Source organism: Saccopteryx bilineata, chromosome 3, assembly GCF_036850765.1.
Source record: "Saccopteryx bilineata isolate mSacBil1 chromosome 3, mSacBil1_pri_phased_curated, whole genome shotgun sequence".
NCBI classification, from domain to species: domain Eukaryota; kingdom Metazoa; phylum Chordata; class Mammalia; order Chiroptera; family Emballonuridae; genus Saccopteryx; species Saccopteryx bilineata.
In genome coordinates, this window is record NC_089492.1 from 71,376,292 (window position 1) to 71,399,610 (window position 23,319).

Genomic DNA, 23,319 nt, shown 5'->3' on the forward strand with positions numbered 1-23,319 from the left:
CCTCCCTGAGACCTCTTGTTCCCAGATCACTAGGGCTGGGAGAAGGCAGGAGGGCAGACACTGGCACTTCTAGGGTAACAACAGGGATCTGTTGATTTGATTTCTGCCTGCTCCACAAGAGGGTGTGACCAATTTTCAGTCATCCACTTCAAAAGGAGAAGACTTCGTCCAGTTAGTACTTCCACAATGATGACAAGCGCTTATTTCTTAAAACTTTGTAAACTTTCTATTCTATGTCATGAGCACCAGGCTCATGAGCAGGGCTACAGATAACTACTAATAAAAACTTAAGTCTAAACTGTGCTGAGACTCATTTCAGAGAGAGGAGCTGAGTGATGGCACTGTGCCCTTGCTGATCTTGGAAGAGAGAAACCTGCTGGGCAGCTGGAGAAGGCCTGCAGACAGGACTCTGGGGAGGAGAGGCAGGAAGGTGAGGCTGACCTGAGAACACGGGGCTAACTGGCAGGAGGCCCCATTCTCCAGTTACTTTCTCCCACTATGTCCTCTCATCCTGCCTGTCTCCCGGGGCCGTTTTCCTCCTATTTACGGCCTGGAGGCTTGATGGGCTAGACACAAGCTTCATCAAGACTGGGGTTTTAAAGTTCTGGCCCTTGGCTCTATGCCCAATGCGTAGTATTTATTGGGGGCTCAGCTGGAATGAATGATGCTTCCTTAGAAACAGCTGAGTCGTTATTATACACAAATGGATTGACAAAACTAGAGAAACAGTAGAAAGATCAGTGGTTGCCAAGTGTCCAGGATGGAAGTGGGTGAGGGGTGAACAGGTGGATCATGGGATATTTAGGGTGGTAAAACTATCTTATGTGTCATTTGTGATTGGGGCTACACAACATTTTGCATTTGTCAAAGCCCACTAAGCAGTAAAAAGACTGAACCCTAATGGAAACCATGTGAATTTAGTTCATACTAATGTATCACTATAGGTCCAACAACTGTACCAAATGTACCCACTAATGCAAGACATTACCAACAGGGGAAACTGGGTATGGGAGGAGGAGGGATAGGGAACTTGCTATACTCTCTCCTTGATTTTTCTGTAGGTATGGCTCTAGAAAATAAAATATATTAATTAAAAAGGAGTGGATCGATGTCCACTCATTAAAATTGTTATTTCTGGTTCCTAGATGACATTTTAGATGATCTCTGTGGAAAGGGTATCATGAAATGAAGATAAAATCCAGACGCTTAGTAGGACATATCCCTAAACAAGCAGCTTCGTCACTCCCTCAGGGCAGCCACCACAGGTGCAGGAGCTCCTTCTGTCCCACCTGTGCTGCCTGAGCATGGGGGTGGGGTGGGGGTGGCAGGGAGGGCTCTGTTAGGTTCTTTCCATTTCTCAGAATCTCCAGTCCTTTCCCCCAGAATTATTTTTCATGTTATCTGCCAGGCTTAGCTAGAGCCTAGTTATGTCTAGGCATCATCATTAATGAGACCATAAGAGTAATAAACCCTGCTAGCCCTTCAATGACAAATTTATGAAACTCAAGGACCAACAACGTATTCTGATACAACTACAATCCACCACCACAGAGTCAAAGAAAACGGTTGTATTATTTCTGCCACTTAACAATATGCAAAAGTAGAACACGGACAAAGACAGCTTAACCTTTCTGCAAATGTATTTTGGAAGCAGAGCATCAGTGAAGCCTTAACCCTTTCCTGTTTTACTTGCTCCTTCCTTTAAGATCACACAGGGAGGGGACCCTTCTTTCTAGTGCCTGTCCCTGTGTCCACGCTCCCATACTACAGGTGGTGAGGTGAGCACAAGCCACATTTGACCCTGAAACCAGAGGTCTGCTTGGGAGCTTTTCAAACCTGGATCTGATCAAAAGAAGTAGGGGACAATAAAAACCCACGCTGTGCTGTCTCCACCAGCTTTGTGTGGCCAGATCACTGATAAATCTAGATTATGCCTGGGGGGAAATCGGGGCTTGACCCTGGCTTGTTAGTGAATTCATGTGTTCAAATCCTGGGCTCCACTCCAGAGTAACACACGATTACTTTCATCAGCCAGCTGGTTAAGACATGCCATTGTCCATGGGATGGGGGATGGGAGTTCAGGCAGGTCAGTCTGGGGAGATGAGCTCAAATGACTCACAACGGATGCCCTGCTGCTGGAGCTGGTCACAGGAAAACGCACACAGAAGGGGCACACATGCTCAAGACCTTTCCCTCAGTCAGAAGATGGCTCACATCCATAAATCTGACTCTCATAGTCTCCAAATACCACCATCACATACACTTCCTCCCATAAAACATACTCAAAAGTTAAATGGAAAGCAACTTCTCTCAGGCACTTGCTGTTGACTTTCTTTTAGGGTCATATTTTTCTAAAGAAACCGACATTTTAGCTTTAGAGAGTTACTCTGTAGGAGTGTAGAGACACAGACACCTGGGCAGCTGAATAAGCTCACCGCAGCTCAGGGCCCCCCTCCTGGACAGGCGCCCCACAAAGGTCGCTTGTGAACGGCCACAACAGGCAATGCGCAACTTCTGAACATCTGGCATCACAGGTCCTTAAGAACTTACAACTTACGTTTCCAATCAGTAGTTTTATAAAAATCTGAGTTTTTCCCTTTAAAGATTATTTTGAAATAGCATTTCATATCATCTTACTCAGAACAAAATAATGTGGCTTTCCCAATATTTTTTAAACATAATAATTCTTTTACCAAAGAAAGAAGTATACAAACAATACACTGGACATGCCCAGCTAAGGGAAGATGTTGGCCTCTCACAACTGAGTCCCAACTGCTAACTTTCAATCTTTTATTCACTGACATAGCTGATAACGACTTTAACTTAGAAAGAATAATGATTCTGAGCACGGTGAAGCTGCATACAATATTTATAGATATATTTTGCTACCTCTACTTTTTATACATTTCTCTTCCTAATCACAAGCTGCTTCTAAAAAACTTGATGTCTTCTAAAATTTGTTATACATGAAGCTGAAGTCAGTTTACTGATCTGACTCTTCGATGGCGGCAAAGGCTGTCATCGGTTTTCTTCAAGGTTTGTATGTTGATATGCTTTGACATCCAACTAGTTAAAAAAAAATTATTAGCAAGAGTGACTGCACATAAGAATCTAAAACTCAGTTGATAGCAACACCAAAACCCTCCGAGTCATCCCCGATGCCTCCCTTTCTCTCACATGCCACCTCCACTGTCGGCAAATCCAGTTGGCACTTCTACAAAATATATCCCCCATCCAACCATTTCTCGTTCTTGTCACTGTGCCTGTCCTGGTCACATCTCACTAGATCACTGTAAAGACCGAGGGCATCCCTGCTTTTCTCCTTGCTGCTGATCACTCCATTTCCCTTCTGGCTCTCTTGAAAATGCCTGACAATAGTCCAAATTCTTTCCTGGATTATGGTATCATGGTTAAGAAAATGCAAAAAAAAAAAAAAAAAAAGTGACCCGTAAGCCATCCTTTTAGTCTGTGACATTATTCATTTCTGAGAGACCTAGATTTATGAAAACCAGTGATTTTGTGCATACAGTTGTAGCCCTTTTAAAGAAATCAGTTCTGTTAAGCAAGGAATGTTCCCAAGAGTAACAAAATCTAGATGGCTCCACAAATCTCAGCCAAAAAACAGATGCCTGATTTCTACGTCACTGTATCTGTAAGAAATGGCCTTTCAAGCTGGATTTGCCCCTCTGATAAGACTGACTAGCAAGGCTCAGGACATACTCTTCCTGCTATGGTACACGGGGTCCCTTAGATGTCTGTCCCAGTTTCTAACTTCCAATCTGTTACACATCTACTCACTGACTTAGCTGATAACGATTTTAGTCTAGAAAGGGCAATAATGCTGCTAAAGCTCCATCCTCAGTTAATTTGGGTTGGGAAGACCACTTCTTATGAGGCAATCTTTACATTTATTCATTCTTGAATGTTAATTTTCTCTCAGGGTTGCTTTTATTTAAATTAAAAAAAATTTTTTTAAAGACTTTATTTATTCATTTTTAGGAAGGAGAGAGAGAGAAAGAGAGAGAGAGAGAATGAGAGAGAGAGAAGGGAGGAGCAGGAAGCATCAACTCCCATATGTGCCTTGACCAGGCAAGCCCAGGGTTTTGAACCGGCAACCTCAGCATTCCAGGTCGACGCTTTATCCACTGCGCCACCACAGGTCAGGCGGGTTGCTTTTTTTTTAAAGACAGGACCTAGAATAGTACTTCAAGACAGAAGTCTCAGGTCAGGGTTAAAAACATGTTGTATAATCAGTAAACATTTTCCTTTCTCACCAGGTCAGGGGTTTATGTCTTACTTTCTCGTGAGATGAAAGTTACTTAGATATAAAATGTAAACTTTCAAGTGACATCAAGTTATTTAGACATAAGATGTTAACTAAGGGGCTTGAGATCCCCACTAAAGTTTGGCATTTGATCTTCCAAAGGCCCAAACTTGCAGAGGTTGGATGATGCAGGTTTTGAAAGAACTGATACTCAGAGACTAGGCTAAGGCCAGTGCAGGCCACACACAATCCTTGTCCAGGAGATCAAAAGTTAAACCACAGTATTCATCATAGCATGTCTTAACAGAATCATAATTCATATTACACCCATGGCTTTTCATCAAGGGGAGACAGGAGGAACCAAGATTCATATGAAGGATGTTTATATGCCTTTTGTAAAATGTGGTTCACCGTATGTATCCCTGTCATATTTATAAAGATCTAGGTGAGACAGTCCTCCTAAAGTTTAGTGCCAGAAAAAAGTTGGCCTCTGATATAAGCTGGTGCACTTCCTTGTATCAGATAAAAGAACTACATACTTTTTCTTTTTGTTAAAGCTATCAGGAAAGTTGGAGCGAATTGACCCTCAACCTATGTGCGCGGTTATCTTCCCTAAGTACATGGCTCTTAACATTCCCCAACGTCAGGAATGCTACTGTATGTGTGACTCATCATTAATACCCTTGCAAATCCTTTTTGGAAACTGGCAGGATATTGAAGAAAAAAAACCCAACTGGCTCAATAAAGCTCTCTGTTTTCCGAACTCTAGCCTCTCACAGTGTGTTAATGCTCAGGGAAATACGTAATAACTTGGGGATGGCCGAACCTACTGGTCAACTTCCTGAATAGGACTTTTTTCTATATCCAGAACATTTTCAAGCTTGGAAAGTAAGTCTTTATTTTTCAGTACTTTACAGACTTTATTCCCTAAAATTTGATCAAACTTAATAAACTATATTCTCTGGCTTGGTAGGTCGAAAGCACATTTCTAATCCTTAGTTGAAATTTGCAAATAACTGGCTCTTTTGATTTTATTCTGAGTTTTATCACATTTATCTAAAATTTACTTTTGCATGTAGTTTATGCACTGAGAAAAATCAATGTAAAAAAATTTAAGAAATGTTTTATTCTTGAAATAATTTTTAGACAAAAGTGCTTTTTAATGAGGGTAATCCTGAAATTCAAAAACATTATTGCTAACTAAGATTAAAACTTCACTTTGAAATAGAATCACCTGCATCCCACTGAATGGGAGAAACTATATACTGACCATATATCTGACAATGAGTTAGTATGCAGAATATACATGCATGCATATACATATACATACATATACATACATATATACATTGACTTGACATTTCTGCAATGGTGACATACAAATGGCCAATAAACATGTGAAAAAAATCTCAACATCACTTATATGAAGGAAAATGCAAACCAAAACCACAATGAGATACTACATTACATCTATTAGGTTGGTTACTATGAAAAAAACATAGAAAATAACAAGTGTTGGTGAGGATATGGAGAAAAAGGAACCTTTGTGCAGTTGGTGAGAATGTGAAATGTTTCAGCTGTTATAGAAACTGGTATGGTGGGTCCTCAAAAATTAAAAATAGGATTACCATATGGTCTGCCAATTCTATTCCTGGGTATATACCAAAAAGAAGTGAAAGCAGAGTCTCAGAAAGATATCTCTACACCCATGCTCAGGAAGCATCATTCACAATAGTCATAGGTGGAAACAGCTTGTGTCCATTAGTGAATGAACAGATGAACAAAATGTGGTGTATACCATCACATGCCATATAAACAATGTTTTTGGTCTATGATGAACCACATACACGACGGTGATCCTGTAAGATTACAATGGAGCTAAAAATTTCCTATGGTCTAGTGACCTTAGCTATTGTTAACACTGTAGCAAAACACCTTACTCACATTTGTGGTGGTGCTGGTGTAAACAAACCTACTGTGCTGACTGGTGTATAGAAGCACACCCGTACAAATACAGTAGTAGCCTAGACCACCTAGATTTGAGTTAAGTGTACTCTTTGATGTTCACACGACCACGGAATCACCTAACAACACACTTCTCAGAACGTATCCCGATGTTAAATGCGCCCTGGCCAGATAGCTCAGTTGGTTAGAGCATCAACCTGAAGCACAGAGGTTGTCAGTTCAATCCCTGGTCAGGATACATACAGGAATAGATCAATGTTCCTGTCTCTCTCTCTCCCTTCCTCTCTTTAAAATCAATAAAATAAATGGTCCATAATTATACGTACATGGGATATTATTCAAACTTAAAAAGTAAGGAAATCCTGACACCTGTTTCAACATGGTTAAACCATGAGGACAATATGCTTAGTGAAATAAGCCAGTTGTAAAACAACAAGCTTGTAGAACTCCATTCATATGAGTACCAAGAAGAGTCATATTCACAGAGTTGAAAGTAGAAGGAGGTTTGCCAGGGAATGGGGAGGGTGAATGAGGAGTTACTACTTAATGGGTGTAGAGTTTTAGTTGTGCAAAGTGGAAAAGTTCTGGAGAGTGATTGCATGACACTGTGAATGCACTTAACACTGCTGAACTGTAATAGGCTATGTGTGTTTTTAAAATGAAAGAAAACACAGTTACTGACATACAAGTACTGTTAGAGCATCCTATGTGTCCAGAGTATGTGAGGAGAAAAGGCCAAAGGTTGGGCTCTCAGCTGAGAAGCTGTAGGTATCCCAGCCAGGGCATGCAGGTCGCGAGGGGGAGAGCTGTAAGGAAAGGAATAACCAGAGGATGTAATGAGGGAGTAACTGGCAGAACCTTAAAACCCAGAGGCAGCCTCTAGGTCTGCGTGGCCAGCTCTTAACATAAAGCCCGGCTGTCATAAAGAAGCTGTCCTCAACAAATACTAGTAGAATGGAGAAATAGGTAAGAAGGAGAGAAATAATAAAAGAAAACCCCAAGACTTCTAACTTGGTTTCCAGATGAATGGCTTTGCTACAGATAGAAGTGGTGCAGGTGGCAATGGAAGATGGTCTGAAGGTGATGACAAGTTCAGTGTTAGACGAGTAGGATATTTCCTACATGACTCAGGCATTCATAGGGCTGCAATGCAAAGTAAAGATCAGGGTTAGACACAGGAAGGTGGGCATCATGATCACAGAGAACAAGATTATGATAGGCGGATGGACCCATCTAGTGAGTGAGTTCAAAAACAAAGGACTGAAGACAGAGGCAGAAGTGCCCATGGGACTTGGTGAAGGACATATGTGAACTGAAGGGCAGCAGGGTACAGATGGAAGGTGGACTGCTGATAGAACCATTCAAAGTTCTTATTCTTGGATAAATTTATCCAAGATCTCAGGAGGTAAGTGGGTCAGATCGGAATTTGTCCCTTTCCTAAGGTAGCAGTCACTGTGACATATGTGGTTAGAAACTGAGGAAGGGGTAGCCTGTCAATCTTTCCAAGTGCCGGAGAAGCTGGGGGGTGGTAGGGGCTGCCGAATTTGCTAAGAAGCTTCGATAGGGCAATTCTGACCCAAAGGCCACTGCAGGAGCCAGACGGAAGGGGGTCGGCAAGGAAAAGGGCAGAGGAAGTAGAGGAAGCAGGTGTCGGCCACATACTAGAGACTTCTGACCCAGAAAGGAAGGAGGAAATTTGGACAGCAACCAGAAGGATTAACTGGGACAAGGGAAAAGACATTTTACTTGTAGCTTAAGAAAACAAGAGTTGATCCTGTGGAAATTGGGGAGAAAGATGCCCAGAGGACAGAGGAAAATGAAGAAGCTTTGAGAAGGTGACAACTGTCGGGAGTCAGGTCCTAGAGGAAGCAAAAGAAAGGAAATGGGAAAAAAATTTAAAAACAGTGATGGGTTGACCCAACGTTTTAAGGCTATTTGAAGGATATTAAGCTTGAAAAAGATGGAGAAAGCTATAGGCTTCAGAACGAGATAGACCTGGGTTTAATTCCTAGTTGATCACATACTGGATGCCACTAATTTCCTTACCTGTCAAACAGGGATACCATCTTACAGAATTTTTCTGCATCAGAACTGATTTATATGACGGACTTAGCACTAATAGGGTAGTTCATAAATAAATGGCCATTATTAATCTTCTGCTGAAACTGAGGGCTGAGAGGAAGAATCTGGCACTTAAAGAGGTGAAGATTTAGAATCAGCACTGTATAAAAGTCCTATGGAATGACAGAAAGGAGCATTAGAATTGCTGGATGGGACAAAGAGGACCTGACTTGAGGTATGATTCTGCCCCATTCTCTAGTAGGGCTCTCATTCTGGGAGAAGTGGGAGAGGTATGAGGTGGTGTTGATGCAGGTTAGAGACTCAAGTGAGGAACATGGAGATGTCCCCACCACAGAGCAAGTAAGGGCACATGGCCAGCTGTGGACTCTGGACCAGAGGCAGTAGAAAGGCTTAGGTTAGGATCAAGTGAAAAATGGGGAGGCAATCTGATAACTGAAAAGTCTATTAGTATATTTTCAGGTTAATTAATTAGTTTTTAATTGATTAAGGCTTAGTCTTTCCCATGACAAACTCTAGAAACTAGTTGCCCTATTCTGACAACTTTGGCTTACTACTAAAGGGTATTTCTTTAGTTCAAATGACTGGCTAAGCAGGCTTTTGGTAACAAAAAGGTGTGGGGGTGGTATCAAATTATTTTACAATTAACACATGTTCTATAAATGAAGCCAGCTGGAATCATGACTACATTTTCTGCTGGAACAGAAACATCTGGATGTGCCTGATTAGAACTTTGCTACATTGGGTACCTGAGAAGAACTTCTGGATAACAGGGACAAACATGATCAGGTCAAGGCTGTTTTTATTTGCACACCACTGTTGTTATGCTTCTTGTCCTTTACCAACAGTCCGTTATGAGCACAAATTAAAGTATGACTAATAATTAGAGCAGTGTCAGACCATCTAATGGTTAAAACGCATCATGGCAGCGATTGGTGCTCAAGTGAGGTGGGCCTACTCTGCTCTTAGCTGTGAAGCCCACTGAATGCCTGCTCTGTGGTGCTCACACTCACCATTGTATAAATCCTTATACATTAAAAAAAAATTAAGCAAATACCACTCACTCTTCAGAAATCCTTTAAAACTCATCCAACTCACAGTTGAAACACATTCTCTGAGGTAATAAAATACCCATTTTCTATCTTATATTTCCAAAAATGGTTTTTAAAAAATTCTGTAACTATGTACGGCGACAGAGGTTAACTGGACTTATGGTGGTGATCATTTCACAAAAGGCACAAAGATCAAATCATTAGCTTGTATACCTGAAATGAATGCAATGTACGTCAGTTATACCTCAATAACAATAAATCGCAGAAATTATAAACAATTAAGAATAAATTAACATCATCATAAAAAAAAAGGCTCTAGAAGTCTCGAATCTACTAGTTTACCAGTACCCTTGGTCCTCCTGTCTAGATGTGCTTAAATGGTGAGCAATAAAAAACTATTTCTCTTTTGGGCATTCGATGCTGAACAGTCTGCACAGGAACTTGCTTGGGGCTGGCAACGCAAACCCATCCTGCCTCTTACGCTCCATCACATTCAATGTGCACATTTGGAAGTTGTTGAGTTTAGGAGAGGACGGCTTTGTGAGAAATGCCAATAGAGTAGGATATAGTTATTCTCAGCAATCTAGTTTTGTTCACTTTGTGTTTCCTTGTAGAAATTGTAATTCCACTATAACCTCCATTTATTTCATGCCTGGGCTATAATGAGAAATCACTCAATAGTTCAATTAAGAAGTCCTTGACTGTTTCTACTTTCAATCATTCGTCTTTTGCTGCAACAGATATGGGGGGATATAACCTAATGAGCACAGAGGATTGTTCTGATTTATGGTAATCTTCTGGTTTTGAGGACGTGACTCTTAGAAGTTCTGCTTCACCAGAGTAAATATCACAATTAGGAATGGAAGGGCTGCCCACATGTTCCCTCCCTTGTGGTCAATTACTTTTCTTTCCATAGGAATTTGACACTCAGAGAGGCTAAGGAACATAGTCAAAGTCCCACAGCAATTCAGTGGGAGGAACGGGCAGGACTCAGGTCTCCTAACCTTTAGGGTAAAGCTGGGTGACTTCGCTGTGAAGAGAGACTTCTGCATTACTTTCTTCTAGATTTTGCTTTAACAAACATTCTGTCACTTAATGATTTCATCAGCACTTTTTTTCCTATTATAAAAATTCATTCATAGCCATAGTTCCATCTTCTTATATTCATGCTTTCTCTTTGAGTCTACAGCCCTCTTTATTTCTCTATTCAGTTCTTTAATTTTAATAGATTTACAATTCCCATTGAAAAATGCAAATTTTCAGCTTTCATCTCCTACATATTTTTTTTTAAAACCAGTTTTGGCTGACATTCAAATGAAATAGCACAGCTTAGAAGACATCTTCCTGAAGACTAAAGATTTGTTGATCTTCAAGGTTATTCTTCAGCAGAACATTTTTAGGTGGTTTTAAAAATACTGCAGATTCATCCAACTCACAGGCTCCTTCCCCAAATGACCAAATTAGTAACTAACACCTCCAAATTTAAAAGGAACAATCAGAAGATCACCCAGTTTTTACTGAATTCTTAAAGTTTTCTTCTTTTCCTAATGAGAATCTCAAAAAAATTTGTTGTGATTTTACCTGTTTTTAGCATTTGCTGTGTTAAACCGAGAACAGAAAATTTTCATCTCAATAGTCAAAAGATAGAATAAGAGCTTACCCAAGGACACTTGAGGAAAATGCAGGCAGAAACAAATAGGGAAGGAAATTTTCCTTCTGGTCCTGACAGATTTTCAGTGATCTGCTTCAACAGTCCATCCTTACGGTGCTTATAATACTTGGAATTCCCTTGAACAGGAGCCTGTTGTCTGCCTGGGTATCTACTCTGGACACATTTTGATGAACTTTTCACCTCTGTTTTTCTTCATGGTAGAATTAATTGACTCTGGGGCCTGGGACACATGCCTACTGGCAGGATGGACAGATGCCTGCTGCAGCCACTGGGGAATGCAGGGTCTGTCTTCCATGACTCCATTCCTCAGTGACAGATGCATTAGCAGGAATGGAACTAGTCCTCACCAATCTGAGATCCACACTCAGTCCAAAGAATTTCCAGAAGAATTCCACGTGGAAAGGGAACACTGCACCCTCCCCCCTAAACAAGGGGTATGTGGCTGACACTAAGGTAAGAATGTCTCTAGTGGCCCAAGAATTCAAAATCTACTGATTGCTCTCTTGTAACTGGGGGAACAGAACGTCAGGCTGAACACAGGAGGGGCAGAGAGAGTTACCTGCCAAACCAAAGCCTGCGCTCCTGTGGCTCAGAGTTGTCCTGTGTGGGCTCCAAGGTCCCGCTGCTTTGCTGGTTTCTCACAGCTGCCCCGGAGACTGCCAGGTCTACCTCTGAGCATCGGGCTACACTTTCCAAGTTCTGTTTCCTGAATATGCTCTGTTTTAGCCAGAGACACAAGTGCTGGAAACAGCTCTTCCTTCCTTTTCAATACAATCATAGCATCTACCAAAATGACAACAGATTTGCCTGAAAAAGGGTGTGCCCTCGCCTATGGCTGCTCTGAGCTCTCTGAAGTATGAACATGAAAATACTCTTGCACTTAAAACAGAGAAACCTGGAGCCATGAGAGGTTCTCTAGAATTCTGATAGAAACCTGTAAAATGTATCTATATATACATATAATTTTGAACCCAAACGATGCTGCAGTAGACATGATAGAGTGTGAGACTTCACATGTTCTGGCATGAATGAAACGGGGCACAGAAGACCTTTTCACAGCTTCAAGTGGAGTTGTTTTGGGTTGACCAGTTACCCAGAAGATGTGAGTGACATTAAGGAAAGGAGAGGAGCAGGAGAATCAATCACAGTATCTAGAACAAGCCCATCCTTCCTTCTTAAACTATTTCAAAACACTGAAGCAGAAGAAATACTTCCAAACTCGTTTTGCAAAGCCAGCATTACCCTGATACTAAAACCAGACAAAAACATTAAAAAAAAGAAAAGAAAATTACAGGCCAATATCCTTAACATAGATACAAAGATTCTCAACAAAATATTAGCAAACAGAATTTAACAATACATTAAAAAGACCATACAATGTGACCAAGTGGGATTTATCCCAGGATGCAAGGATGGTTCAACAGCTGTAAATCAATCTGTTACATTGTATCAATAAAATGAAGAATAAAAATTATATGTTCATCTCAATAGAGGCAGAAAAAGCATTTGACAAAATTCAACATCCTTTTATGATTAAAACTCTCAACAAAGTTGGTTGAAATAAATACATGTTAACATAATAAAAGTTATATATGACAAACCCACAACAAATATCATACTCAATGGTAATAAGCTCAGAGTTTTTCCTTTAAGATAAGGAACATGAGAAGGATGACCACCATCACCACTTCTCAACATAGTATCCAAAGTCCTAGCCACATCAATCAGACAAGAAAAAGAAATAAAAGCAACCAAATAGAAAATGAAGAAATAAAACTCTATTTGCCAGTGATATGATACTACATACAGAAAACACTAAAAATTCCACCAAAAACTAGTAGAATAAGTGAATTCAGTAAAGTTGCAGGATACAAAGTCAACATACAAAAATCTGTTGTAAACAATCAGAGGAGAAATGAAGAAAACAATCCTATTTATGATTGTATTGAAAAGCACAAAATACCTAGGAATAAACTTAACTAAAAGAGGTGAAAGAACTATACTCTGAAAACTATAGAACACTGAAGAAAAAATCTGAAGAGAATACAAAATAACAAAAGGATATACCACACTCATGGGTTGAAACTATTAACCTTTTAAAAATGTCCTTATTACCTAAACCAATGTAAGATTCAATGTAATCTTTATTAAAGTACCAGTGGCATTCTTCTCAGAACTAGAATAACTCTAAAATTTGTATGAAACCATGAAAGACCCTGAATAGTCAAAGAAACCTTGAGGGGAAAAAAAGTAGCAGGTATCACATTCTCTGATTTCAAACTATACTACAAAGTTACAATAATCAAAATAGTGTGGTAATGGCATAAAAATAGATATGTACATCAATGGGACAGAATAGAGAGCCCAGAAGTAGATATTCACTTGTATGGTCAATTAGTACATGATAAAGGAGGCAAGGATATACAATGGGGTAAAGATAGTCTCGTTGAAGGTAAGTGGTACTGGGAAAACTGAACAGATACATGCAAAACACAAAACTGGACTACTTTCTTATATCGTAAATAAAAATAAACTCATAACAGATAAAAACTTAAATGTAAGACCTGAAACTGTAAAACTTCTAGAAGAAAATGTAAGCAGTAAACTCTGTGACGTGGGTCTTAGAAATATTTTTTTGTATAGGTCTCCTTAAGCAGCAACAAAAGAAAAAAAAATAAACAAATGGGATTATATCAAACAAAAAGTTTTGCATAGCAAAGGAAACCATCAAGAAACAGAAAGACAATCTACTGAATAGTAGCAGATACTTGGCAATGATACATCCCACAAGTATATATTTAATACCCAAAATATGTAAGGAACTCATACAACTTACCACCAAAAAGACAACAGTCTAATTAAACAATCATCAGAGAACCTGAATAGATATTTACCCATAGGGATGGCCAATAGACATATAAAAAGATGCTCAACATCACTAATCATAAGGGAAATGCAAATAAAACCCACAATGAGATATCACCTCACATCTGTCAGAATGGCTATCATCAATAAATCAACAAATAACGTGTTGGTGAAGAGTTAGAGGAAAGGGTTGGTGAGATTGAAAATTGATGCAGCCACTATGGAAAACAGTATAGAGATTTCACAAAAAACAAAATTAAAACTAGAGATGTCATACAACCCAGCAATTCCATTCTGGATATTTATTTGAAGAAAACAAAAACACTAATTAAAAAAGATATATGCACTGCTATGTTCATTGCAGCGTTATTCACAATAGCCATGATATGAAAGCAACCTAGGTGTCCACTGAAAGATGAATGGATCAAGATGTGATACACACACACACATGCACACCTACCTATATAATGGACTATTACACAGCAATAAAAAAGAATAATATCTTGCTATTTGTAACAACATAGATGGACCTAGAGGGTATTATGCTAAGAGAAATAAGCCCAACAGAGAAAGACAAATACCGTATTAATTTACCTATATGTGGAATTTGAAAGAAATAAAGCAAATGAATAAACAAAATAGAAACAGAACCATAGATAATAGAGAACAACCTGATGTTTGCCAAAGGGTGGAGGGTTGGGGGATGAGTGCAATAAACACATATAAATAAAGCTCACTTCCATGTGGCAAAAAAAAGAGGTCTGGGTCTCATTTTAAAAATACATTGGGGGAAAAAAATAAAAGAATAAGCACATCTTGCCGAGGCCTCCATTCCTTGAGGAGTGTGTGCGAGGCCAATGTCCTGCAGGGAGGGGCTGGAATGCTCTGGAAAATGACATTTGTTCCACAGAGTGAGTTAAGAAGCCTATTTCCGTGCAAGACAAGGAGCAGGAGACAGAGCCCGAAGCCCGAGGCTGGTGAGCGGCCGGCTGCTGGCTTCTGACTGCTATTAGGAGCTCTTACCAATGTCACGGGTGTCCCACCTTTCTCTGTCTTCCCATGGACGCTTCTTCAGGTTTCAGATCACATTTGAATTTGGTTCCTTGAAATAAGCACCGCGGGCCTGTCTATCGCGACAGCTTTTCCATGGTGTCTAAGTCCTCATTTCATAGTCTTTCCTACGGTTTTCTACCTTGAATAAAAACTTCAACAGAAGAACTCATAAATGTCTAGAAATCCTTTTAAATTATTTGCTACTCTGGACACACATAATTAATTCTACTTAATTCTGAGCCTCGTGCTCATTTTTCTTCCCCTACTTATATTTATACTGCACACCCCCGCCCCTATCTTGCTCAGAGCCCCCTGCAATGCTGGTGGTGACATGAAAACTGCTTTTGCCCTTCAGTTTCTCTCTGGCCGACGACCCTGCTGACAACACTCCGTTGTAAGCATTCAATTCCTCTGCAAGGTTTTCTGAGACGTCACAGCAACAGCAGCTCACAGAGGGATCTTTCACGGCAACGTGAAATGCATAAGGTTCAGATGCTGGTCTGAGAGAGAGGCCTGTACACACTAAGAAATCACCACAAGTGACATCTTTTAATATAATAAATAACTTCTTGCAATTTACTTGCTAAAACTTTTCTCTGGTGCCAGTTTGGTTTCAGAAAACCGCTTCTGCACCTTGGTTCACAAAGTCTGAAGTTAATTTCTGGAACACACCTTTTTCATTCTAAATGTAATGTGAAGGCCTAGGATGATTATTTTTAAAATCTGCTTTGTCATGTTAAAAAGTAACTATCAAACTGTACCTATCAATTTAAATGCTGTGAGAAGATGAATCTCTTGCGCCATTAAAATTCCTACAGCAGTACGAAATGTTTGCTTGGAAGGCTTAATCTGATAATAAATTTTGGGGAAAGAATACATAAATACTGTGTATGTAAGTATGTAATATACACACAGTTAAATGTGTGGATGTTATAATTGATTGAAATACAGGGTGGGGCAAAAGTAGGTTTATCTCTGTGAGTACACGAAACAGAGTTTATTCTTGAAGCATTATTGTGGTATTATTTATTATTATTAACCTACTTTGCCCACCCCTGTATAGAGCTGAACCAATAAATCTGAACTACTACTATGTGTGTCTGAAGGTTCTTTTGTTTGTTCTTATTTGGGGCAAGTAACTACACTTATTATCCTTTAATAATTTTGGGGGGAAGTTGTTAAATCTCAGGGAACATGACAGAGTTGAAATCAAGAAAAACTAAAAAACAACCAACCAAACAAGTTTTCAGGAATGAATACATCAAGAGAAATACTAGCTAAAACTTTGATACTGACTCCTACCACTACCACGGCAACTAGTGAATTCAAGGCTGCTCAGGTTTTTAAATTATAACTTCATTATGTATGGTACCAGGCTCCTTTATCAAATAAGGCTCTGTTACAGGGTTCTTACATCATCCAATTTATGGGTTAAAAAGGTCTCCTATGCTGGACAAATCTCATTGCGATGATGTTGTTCTTGCCTTGAAATGAGAAATCATTAAATTGGAATTCAGTAACCAGATTCAAATATAAAAATAACAATGTAGCCATTTTCATCAGCTTTTTGAATAGCCTTCCAAGCTTCTGAGTGTTCTAAGCAGTCTTCTCTTTCACGTCCTGGGAACTGACCTGACCTGACAGGTAAGCGACTGAGTCTGGCAGGGGGAGGTGTTGGGGGGGGGCTGTCTGCTGATGTTCTCTGAGCCTGCACCATCCATCTCAATCGCCCATGTACCCCGTCCCTTAGCCCATCTCTTGGCAAAGAGCCTTCCTCCCTGCCATTTGCCACTTGTTCTGGGCTATTTTAATTCTGGACAAGTTGTGGTAGTGGCTATATTTAAATTGGCCTGCTCGGTGCAGAAACACCCAAATGCTGGTGGCACGTTTTCCCTTCCTGACAGAATCCAATTGTGCTCTGGCTTTGAGTTGCGCTGAGTGAGACTGTGTACCATACCCCTTGGCTCAGCGCCCTCTCGGCATCTAGGTGTTTACTGCCTTTTAGGTGGGGTGTGGTGGTCTTCCAGGAGGGCTGACCCATGGCAGGGACCCCAGAGCAGTCCCCAAACACTAAAGAGTGAATGGAGACACAGGAACCGTAATGGAAGGAAAAGTAACAATGCCTCTAGCTTCTGGCTGAGGGCTACTGGAATCTTTGCAGAATAATTTCTCAATGACCGATTTCCAGATGTGAAGTTTGTAACTTGTAATGCATCTATTCAGAGAGCCTTAGGAGAAATTGCATGCACATGCACAGCCAGCTTTCCCAGGGTCCGGAGCTTTGAGACGTGGGCATGCTAAGAGTCGCTTGGTGCTAACCCACCCTCCCCTGAGCTCACCCTGCTCCGTGGCCTGAAGTTAGTTTATACATTTCTGTGCTAGAGACAAGGTGTAAGTTCTCATCTGGATGGCAGCTGGTCCTTCAGAGGAGAAAAATACCTTGAAAATGCCCTGTCATTAGAAGTTGAATACAATATAAAGAACACCTTGGCTATGACCTGAGGCTGAGATCTTGAAACTGTTCCTAGCTCACAGCTAGCCTAAAGCCAGAATCTGTCATGAAGAATCAGAAGACAGTCAACTTTCAAAAAATTATTTTACAAGTCCAGGACTTTCACCTTGAGACCTTAACATACAAATGCTAGGACAGACATGCTCATTTGGCTGCAGTGGAATTAAAATTCAGACCATGTATAGGATCCTATTCACTCAGCTAAAGCACAGAAACCAGGATTTCTGTCTAAATGGGCCTTTTGAGGTATTGACTCTGACTGCTTGGGCTCTTAGAATTTACCTTTCTGTCAGCCAAGATTCGACGTGATTTTTTGCTGAATAAACTTTATACCCAAGCAAGTAGTAAATAAGACTGGGCTTTTGTTTTCTGGGCTGAGCGAGAAAACCACATTAGAAATGTTATGCTAAAAAAAGAGTATTCATTAGTCAATCCATATGAAACCACTTGTAAAGGTCTTTAACAAAGGAGGGTCCATTAGTAGATTATTTGGTTACATGTAGTCCAGGTTACGAGCTTTCAGATTTCTCTATGTAGGAGCAAAACAGAGATGAAGAGAAGGGATGGAAACAGATGCCTGATTTTACTAGACGGCCTACAAGTGGTGCTGAGTATCATTACACTCCGAGAATCACGAACACACAAGTTGAAACAAATCCCCATATTATCCGAGGGCTCTAAGCTTTCAGAGAGCGAATTCCAAACTTTAAGAAATAAAATGCCATCTTCTTTTTCTAAATGCTTTCCCCGACTCCCTGATATTCCTGTAGGTACGAAGATTAACCTGAGGTCTTCCCAGTTTAACTTTTCCTAAGATACAGTCCAAACTCACTCTTATTAAATGACAAGGACAAACATGAGGGCCTCTTACACCACAACTCTGTGTTAACCATTTAGACTAAATTGTGCATTTACGAGCTTTGAGAAAGAACCCACCATGGAAATGCTGGCAGCAGGACAACTGTACTACAGCAGAACAGGTCAGAGAAGCATGGTATCCCCAAAGGAACGTCAAACGCTTTCAAATGCTTTCATTAGCTGCCCTGACAGTCCTCGCGCTCTTCCTATATAACAGGCCTGTGAGGTAGGCACTTCTGCGCTCCTTGCTCTCAGACCCAAGGGACAGAAAGGTCATAGGAGATAGGAAAGAAATCAGGAAAGAGACCAATTCGGGCCTTAAAAAACCATAAATTACTAGTGCGTTTCAAGACATATTTCTAATAACTTCTAAATTACTAGTTCAACTTGTATTATATTGTATGTCTCCCAGCGGTTATCAGCTCAAGTACAGGCATACACAGATATTACATAATTTGAGATCACAATAAACAAAGGGCTGATGTAATCATGATTTTTAGGACAGAGTACAGAAGATGTTAAGAGAAATTATATCACACTTCTTAAGGTGTCCCGGAGAGAAACATTAAATAAATAAAACCACAGGTGGTAGCAGTTGAAAACTAAGGGGCCCAGGCCACATTTCTGCATTTGAGGGGTAAAGAGAGGTGCCTGGATGGGACAGGTCGCAGGAGTTTATACCACCCACAGCAGGTGCTCCACGCATGCAGACAGGCTAAACCCAGGCTGCGAAGATCTGAGCAGGGAGGTGACTTGCCTCTCTGCTCGCTGTGGCCCGGAGGGCAGCACCTGGCACCGGCAGGACAAGACGCAAGGGAGAGGGGCCGACCCTTTCTAGTCACCCTATGACTTGTAACCCACAAAGTACAGTAAGTCCTCACTTACTGGCACGATAGGTTCTGTGACTTCAAGCAAAACGGATAAGGAAACAACCTCAACCATAGGCTAATTGATATAAACAAGGATTAAGTCCCTCGGGCATCTCTTCAGGTTATGACAAAATTACTCTCTTCGAGGACCTGCTGTGTATCACCATGGGAAAAATAAACACCTAGGATGGATATATTTATAACTATTGCATTAAGTTAATCAATGAGTAAGTACTGATAATGATACTTACTGTTACCATTCACTGAGTGCTTTTTTATGCCAGGCTTAACTAGTATTATCGGTTCTAAGAACTTGACAGGTACAATGTCCTGGGACCCACCCCAGTTAGGAGCTAATGAGTGTGGGGAGCTAATTTGAACGAATGTCAGAATGGAGCATGCGCACCAGTTCTTCCCATAAAATCCTAGTCAAGCTATCTAGACTCTTCCTAGGGTGGTATTCTTTTCCTTCTAGCCATAAATCCTTGGCTTTCCTCATCTGAATTTATAAAGATGAACATTTTTTTCCCAGATATGATTTGACATTTTTCTTCAGTTAACATACACATTTCTCCTTCTTGCCTTGAGTTCTTTTAGGAACAAAAATTTAAAAATAAAAGTATGACTAATGCTACTGAGAAACAAGTGATTATTAGCTGCACTAGCTTTTCAAATGATTTACTCTGAGGCAAGGGATTTTTTTTTATTAGGTTGCAACATCACTCTCGAACCTCTGTAAGATGTTGACATGCTACTGTCTCTCACTAAAGTTTCAGCAGCGACATACACCAAAGTCTCTAAAGCAGGCTCTTCAGCCTGTGGCGGTGGATGAAGCCTTGTACCTGCCGGGCCACCCCGAGGCCACCTTGCTATCCATCCCGGTCCCTGCAGTCTCCTCCATTTAGGGGTTCTGATTGTTCCCTCTGAGTGACTGCCCCCGGCAGGTCCTTAGATGTTTCAGCATTTGTAACATTTGGCACAGAAAATCCAATCCCCGAGTCTACGGCCCATTGTTCCGGCCACAGCATGAACATAATCCTTGGATTAGATTAGCATAATGGAATTTGCATGGTCTCCCCGGACTTGCACTAGAGATGGACACAAGTGATTAAGGATTTCCAGACTTCAAGGTGTCCACCTGAAAATATCTCTTACATCATAATGGAACACAGTCAAAGTTGAGTTTCCTGCTGTTTGTCTGATCGTTTCCTGCAGTGCAGCCCTTCTAGAATCAGGCTGCCTGGCGCGCTGGTTCTCACCTTCACTAGCCTGCAACCCAGGAAGGTTCCCTAGCCTTACCCTGCCTTTCCTTCTAGAGTGGTGCTGGAGCCCGCATCGTGGGGTTATTATGAGTATTTCAGATGCCACACGAAGAGCCCTGCAAACAAACAACGCACATAAAGATGGGCACAGACTACTCGGCATCCTCATAGATCATATTTATTCATTTAATTACTTCAGTGACTGAAAAATATATTTATATACTAAGTTTCTGAATATTCAAACACTTCAAACATTTTTAAATTCAATTTTAGAGAGGAGAGAGACAGAGAGGGAGAGAGAGGAGAGAGAGAGAGAAGGAGGGAGGAGCTGGAAGCATCAACTCCCATATGTGCCTTGACCAGGCAAGCCCAGGGTTCGAACTGGCGACCTCAGCATTTCCAGGTCTACGCTTTATCCACTGTGCCACCACAGGTCAGGTACATTTTTTTTAAATAATGGAAAAAGTCTCCCTTTTACTTTGTCCCTAACTCAGGCTGGTACTTACCCAGCCATAGCCAACTGGTGTTGCTGTTCTTTAAAAAGACTTTCCCAAGATGGAAGAATATTCCTTGTTCTTGGTTAGGAAGAATAAATATCATCAAGATGGCCATATTACCCAAAGCAATATACAAATTTAATGCAATTCCCATCAAAATTCCAATGACATTTTTTAAAGAAATGGAGCAAAAAATCATCAGATTTATATGGAACTATAAAAAACCCCAAATAGCCAAAGCAATCCTAAAGAAAAAGAATGAAGCTGGGGCATTACAATACCTGACTTCAAACTATATTATAGGGCCACGACAATCAAAACAGCATGGTATTGGCAGAAAAATAGACACTCGAACCAATGGAACAGAATACAAAGCCCAGACATAAAACCACATGTATATGGTCAAATAAATTTTGATAAAGGGGCCAACAACACACAATGGAGAAAAGAAAGCCTCTTCAATAAATGGTGCTGGGAAAACTGGAAAGCCACATGCAAAAGAATAAAACTGGACTACAGTTTGTCCCCCTGTACTAAAATTAACTCAAAATGGATCAAAGATCCATACATAAGACCTGAAACAATTAAGTACATAGAAGAAGACATAGGTACTCAACTCATGGACCTGGGTTTTAAAGAGCATTTTATGAATTTGACTCCAAAGGCAAGAGAAGTGAAGGCAAAAATTAATGAATGGGACTACATCAGACTAAGAAGTTTTTGCTCAGCAAGAGAAACTGATAACAAAATAAACTAAATGGGAAATGATATTTTCAAACAACAGCTCAGATAAGGGCCTAATATCCAAAATATACAAAGAACTCATAAAACTCAACAACAAACAAACAAACAATCCAATAAAAAAATGGGAAGAGGACATGAACAGACACTTCTCCCAGGAAGAAATACAAATGGCCAACAGATATATGAAAAGATGCTCATCTTCTTTAGTTATTAGAGAAATGCAAATCAAAACTGCAATGAGATACCGCCTCACACCTGTTAGATTAGCTATTATCAACAAGACAGGTAATAGCAAATGTTGGAGAGGCTGTGGAGAAAAAGGAACCCTCATACACTGTTGGTGGGAATGTAAAGTAGTACAACCATTATGGAAGAAAGTATGGTGGTTCCTCAAAAAACTGAAAATAGAACTACCTTATGACCCAGCAATCCCTCTACTGGGTATATACCCCAAAAACTCAGAAACATTGATACGTAAAGACACATGCAGCCCCATGTTCATTGCAGCATTGTTCACAGTGGCCAGGACATGGAAACAACCAAAAAGCCCATCAATAGACGACTGGATAAAGAAGATGTGGCACATATACACTATGGAATACTACTCAGCCATAAGAAATGATGACATCGGATCATTTACAGCAAAATGGTGGGATCTTGATAACATGATACGAAGTGAAATAAGTAAATCAGAAAAAACCAGGAACTGCATTATTCCATACGTAGGTGGGACATAATAGTGAGACTAAGAGACATTGATAAGAGTGTGGTGGTTACGGGGGGAGGGGGGAGAGGGAGAGGGAAAAGGGGAGGGGGAAGGGCACAAAGAAAACAAGATAGAAGGTGACAGAGAACAATCTGACTTTGGGTGATAGGTATGCAACATAATTGAATGACAAGATAACCTGGACATGTTCTCTTTGAATATATGTATCCTGATTTATTCATGTCGCCCCATTAAAAAAATAAAATTATAAAAAAAAAGAAAAAAATAACGTTTAAAAAAAATACTTTCCCAGAGTTTCTTTAAGTATATACAAGAAAACAAGGTTCCTGTTTTCTCCTTTTTTACATGAAAGAAAGCAATGTATACAACATTTCTGTTCCTTTGTGAAATGCAACCAGAAAACAGTGACCAAGCAGAGCACAGGCAGCAAACTGCTATGCCCTGGGCTCTCCTGGGAGCTGACAGTGAGCGTAACCACCAGGGTGGCGCTGGGACAGCAGGTGGGTGGTGTGGGTTCCAGTCAGAAGACCTCCGTTTGGGTTCTGGGCCCACTGTTTGCAGGCTGTATAGCCATGGACAGATTACCTAAAAGTGTCAGAGGCACGGAGTTGGCTGTCACCATGTTTTTTGTGGGGATACAATGGGATTTGTGTGCAAGAGTTTTGTAAATGTGAAGACACACACATCCAGCATTACTACCAGTGAGAAGCTACTGCAATCCATAAAGCTACTCTTTCTCCCTTGGAAACGCCAGGATGTGGGTGATGAGGACACAGAGTCTCCATTTGTGACCTAGAGACTGGCCGGCCAGAGGACACTCCTTGTCTAGGGTCACACACTGGTGTGGGGTATGCTCTGTGCCTGAGATCCCCCTGGCTCAACTGCTCCAACATGGGTCGA

The 23,319-nt window shown here is 40.6% G+C and overlaps 1 protein-coding gene across 3 annotated transcripts in view; it reads right to left on the reverse strand.

Moving 5' to 3' along the window:
- Nucleotides 1-23,319, reverse strand: part of JPH1 (junctophilin 1) — an 86,866-nt gene that overhangs the window by 24,267 nt on the left and 39,280 nt on the right. The gene's annotated exons all lie outside the window — the stretch shown is intronic.